This window comes from Loxodonta africana, chromosome 21, assembly GCF_030014295.1.
Source record: "Loxodonta africana isolate mLoxAfr1 chromosome 21, mLoxAfr1.hap2, whole genome shotgun sequence".
In the NCBI taxonomy this organism is placed as follows: domain Eukaryota; kingdom Metazoa; phylum Chordata; class Mammalia; order Proboscidea; family Elephantidae; genus Loxodonta; species Loxodonta africana.
This window is the reverse complement of record NC_087362.1, coordinates 33,303,812-33,308,767: the sequence shown is the minus strand read 5'-3', so window position 1 is coordinate 33,308,767 and position 4,956 is coordinate 33,303,812. Positions and strand designations below refer to the sequence as shown.

The 4,956-nt window shown below is 42.1% G+C and overlaps 1 pseudogene; it reads left to right on the top strand.

The window, feature by feature from the left end:
* Positions 1-2,715: 2,715 nt before the first annotated feature.
* On the top strand, positions 2,716-2,810 carry LOC111752831 (U6 spliceosomal RNA; annotated as a pseudogene).
* The last annotated feature ends 2,146 nt before the right edge of the window (positions 2,811-4,956 follow it).

Here is a 4,956-nt window from a genome sequence, read left to right as displayed (position 1 = left end):
GTTGCAAGCGCATCTGGAATCCAAGATTGAACCCGCTGATATTCAAGATGGAGTCCTTTCCTTGGCCCTTGGCATCACTTATTATGGGATATAGCACAAGGGCACTGATCTTTGGCACTACATTGCCATCTTTGGAGGACTAAGGAAGGTTAAACAGTGGTCATACTTTGTTCTTCTGCTCTTGTGGGAGCCTGTAAAGGGGAAAGGGACTAAGAAAACACTAAAAAGGAGATAGTAATTCACAGGTTGTTTCAGCCTTATCTCATGTTGACAGGGTGTGGTTCCTGTTTACCCAACTTCTAGATGGTAATCTTTTAACGGCTCTTTTGTTCCACCAGTACAGTTAACCCTATCTGTCTCAGTAGCTCCACCGATAAGTGCCTGGAGGCACCCCACTCTGCCAGGAAGCCTCCTGTACACAGGCACTCAGCTCTCTCACTCCGTGGATTGTCTCCAGCGCTGTCTGGCGCTGATCTCCTGGTTCTGCTGCTGCTAGTTTTTTGTCACTGCCCCTTCTCTGCTGCTGTAGGTTCTCCACTGCACTGGTCCTCTGCCGCTGTCATTCCTCTATCCATTCACAGCTTCAAAACCGCTTCCACATTTTAGGTGTCTGTTAGAGCAGCACCCCACCCTTGGTATCAAATTCTGTCTTAGTCTTCTAGTGCTGCTATAACAGAAATACCACAAGGGGATGTCTTTAACAAAGAGAAATGTATTTTCTCACAGTCTAGTAGCTAGAAGTTCAAATTTACAGCATTAGCTCCAGGGGAAAGCTTTCTCTCTCTGTCGGCTCTGAAGAAGGTCCTTGTCATCAGTCTTCCCCTGGTCAAAGAGCTTCTCAGGCGCAGGGACCCTGGGTCCAAAGGATATGCTCTGCTCTCACCACTGCTTTCTCGGTGGTATGAGGTCCCCAACTTTCTGCTTGCTTCCTTTTCCTTTTATCTCTTGAGAGATAAAAGGTGGTGCAGGCCACACCCCTGGGAAACTCCCTTTACATTGGATCAGGGAGGTGACCTGAGTAAGAGTGGTATTACAATCCCACCCTAATCCTCTCAACATAAAATTACAATCACAAAATGGAATACAACCACAGAATACTGGGAATCATGGCCTAACCAAGTTGATACACACATTTTTGGGAGGACATAATTTAATCCCTGACACTGAACTTCTACAAACAGCCCAATCAAAAAAAATGGGCAAAGGACTTGAACAGACATTTCACCAAAGAGGATATTCAAATGGCCAGCAAGCACATGAAAAGATGTTCAACATCATTAGCCATTAGGGAAATGCAAATCAAAACCACAAGGAGATACCACCTCACGCCTATTAGAATGGTAATGATCAAGAAATGAAAAACAACAGGTGTTGGTGAGGCTGCAGAGAAATTGTAACCCTCATCCACTGCTGATAGGAATGTAAAATGGTACAGCCACTGTGGAAAACAGTTTGGCAGGTCCTCAAAAAGCTGAACATAGAACTAGTATATGACCTAGCAATTCCAGTCCTAGGTATATACACAAAAGAAGTGAAGGCAGGAACACAAACAGAAACCTGTTCACCAATGTTCACTGAAGCTGTTTTCACAACAGCCAAAAGGTGGAGACAACCAAAATGTCCATCAACAGGTGAAAGGGTAAACAAAATGTGGTTTATACACACAATGGAATACTACTCAGCCAGCAAGAGAAATGATGTCCTGATACATGCCACAACATGGATGAACCTTGAAAACATTATGTTGAGTAAAAAAAGTCAGACATAAAAAGACAAATACTGTATGATCTCCCTTATATGAGTTAAACAAATATATAGAAACCAAAGATTATTAGTGGTTACCAGGGGTGAGAAGAAGGGGGGAAGGGGGACTTTTTGCTTAGGGGGCATTGAGTTTATATTAATGATGGCAGAAGGTCTTGGAAAAGTATAGTGAGAATGGTTCTACAATATAAAGAACGTAATCAATGTCACTGAATTTTAGGATATACTAGCTGAGTTGGTCCCTTTTATTTCAAACATTATATTTTTCAGTTCTAAAATTTCCAATGGTTATTCTCCTAATTTTCAGTGAGATTTCCCATTTGTTCATTTATTTTGAGCATGTTTTCCTTTACAACTTTGACATAGATTTCATCTCGAGATCTTTCACTAATTACGCTTGCAAAGACCCTATTTCCAAATAAGGTGACATTCTGAGGTTCCAGGTGGTCATGAATTGAGGAGGTTGGCACTAACCCTCTACAACAGGTAAACAGTTATTCTGCAGGCTGAGCAACGTAGCTGCTTTTCCACATGACATCTCACCTCCCAGGACACTGAGCTTGGTGGATGTTCACTCTTTGGGTCTTTGGTCCAGCCCCTTCCCAATTCTCCTTTATCGGGGCAGCACTCTCAGAATCGGTGCCTGATGTGGCTTCAGTTTCTAACATGTGCCTCATCTCATTTTTCCTATTCAGCCCCTCATGGTTTGAACTTTTAAAATCTTCCCAGTAAGACATTCTCATGAGGGGCAGAAGAGGAACCTGGAGCCAGTGGGCCTGGGTTCAAATCCCAGCTCTACCACTTATTATCTATGAGACCATAGATGAGTTATTCAACCTCTCTATGCCTTTTTTTTTTCTCATATGTAAAATGGAATGATAATAGCACCTATTTCACTGGGTTGTTATGAGGATTGAACAAATTAGTGCAGTTTTTTAAGCAGCATTTGGAGTGCTCGCTTTGGAAGCACATAAACTAAAACTGGAACAATACAGAGAAGATTAGCATGGCCTCTGCACAAAAAAAAAAAAAAAAACTTTTTTTTTGCACAAGGATGATATGCAAATTCATGAAGCGTTCCATATTTTTTTGGTGGTTATGAGAGTGGGGAGGGGGGAAGGGAGAAGGGTATTCACTAATTAGATAGTGTAGACAAGAACAACTCTAGGTGAAGGGGAAAACAACACAAAATACAGGAGGGGTCAGCACAAGTGGACTAAACCAAAAGGAAAGAAGCTTCCTGAATAAACCAAATGCTTCAGAGGGCAGAGTAGCAGGGGCGCGGGTTTGGGGACCACAGTTTTAGGGGACATCTAGGTCAACTGGCATAATAAAATCTATTAAGAAAGCATTCTGCATCCCACTTTGGTGAGTGGCATCTGGGGTCTTAAACGCTAGTAAGTGGCCATCTAAGCTGCATCAATTGGTCCCAACCCCCCTGGAGCAAAGGAAAATGAAGAACACCAAAGACACAAGGTAATTATGAGCCCAAGAGACAGAAAGGGCCACATAAATCAGAGACTACATCAGCCTGAGACTAGAAGAACTAGATGGTGCCTGGCTACAACCAATGACTGCCCTGACAGGGAACACAACAGAGAACCCCTGAGGGAGCGGGAAAGCAGTGGGATGCAGATCTCAAATTCTCGTAGAAAGACCAGACTTAAAGGTCTGACTGAGACTAGAAGGACTCCGGAGGTGATAGTCCTCAGACCTTCTGTTAGCCCAAGACTGGGACCATTCCCAAAGCCATGGATTAGACTGGACTATAAGGTAGAAAATGATACTGGTGAGGAATGAGCTTCTTGGCTCAGGTAGACACCTGAGACTACATGGGTAGCTGCTGTCTCGAGGGGAGATGAGAAGGCAGGGGAGGACAGAAGCTGGCTGAATGGACACAGGAATACAGGATGGAGGGGGGTGTGCTGTCTTATTAGGGGGAGAGCAACTAGGAGTATATAGCAAGGTGTATATAAATTTTTGTATGAGAGGCTGGCTGGATTTGTAAACTTTCACTTAAAGCACAATAAAAAAAATTTTTAAAGCATTTGGAACAATGTCTAGCACATAATAAATGCTATATATGTGTAAGTTGCTACTGCTACTAGAATCATTATTTTGACCAATGTGTTTTGCACGCCCAGGAAATTTCTTTTTGCTCTAAAGCTCTCCCCCAGTTCTTCTGAAAGGGAGGCCACGGCCTCGAATAGCAGAAACAAAGGGGTCAGGGTTAACTTTTGATTTCCAAGTAGACTTTCTTCCCCTAAATTTTACTAATTTTGTTGTTGCTGTTGAGAAAAACATACATCAATTCAATAGTTTCTACATGAACAATTTAGTGACATTGATTATATTCTTGGAGTTGAGTAATCATTCTCACCCCCCTTTTCTGACTTGTTGGTAAACTCACCGGCCCCTAAGGTTCCTATGTAATCTTTCAAGTTGTTGTTGTCAATTTGATCCCATACATATAGTTCTTAAAAGAGCATAATGCTCAAGGCAGACCTTTTTTACTAGTTAAGATAAACTATCATTTGATTTTAAGATGACTTCAGGGGATATTTTTTGTTTAAGGTTTAAACGTTATCTCAGGGCAATAGTCTCAGGGGTTCACTCACCCTCCATGGCTCCAGAAAGTCTAGAGTCCATGATAATTTGAAATTCAGTTCTAAATTTTCCCCCTTTTGATCAGGATTCTTATGTAGAATCTTTGATCAAAATATTCAGTAATGGTAGCCAGGCACCACCCGGTTCTTCTGGTCTCAGGGCAAAGGAAGCAGTTGTTCACGGAGGCAATTAGCCACACATTCCATATCCTCCTCCTATTCCTGACTCTCCTTCTTTTTCTGTTGCTCCAGGTGAATACTGACCAACTGTGCCTTGGATGGCTGCTTGCAAGCTTTTAAGGCTCTAGGCATTAGGCAACTAACTAGAAGGTAGAACATAAACACTAAACACATTATTAGGCCAATTAACTGGGATGTCCCATGAAACCATGCCCCTAAACCTCAAAACCAAGGAACTAAATCCCAGAGGTATTTGGTTGTACATAAGCAGCCTCAGCAGCTATTCTTTTTTTTTTCCTTGTAAATATATCCATTACATAGCTTTTGCCAATTCAACTTTTTACAGGTGCACAATTCATTGACAAAAATTATAATAATCAGCTGTGCAACCATACCCTTAATCAGT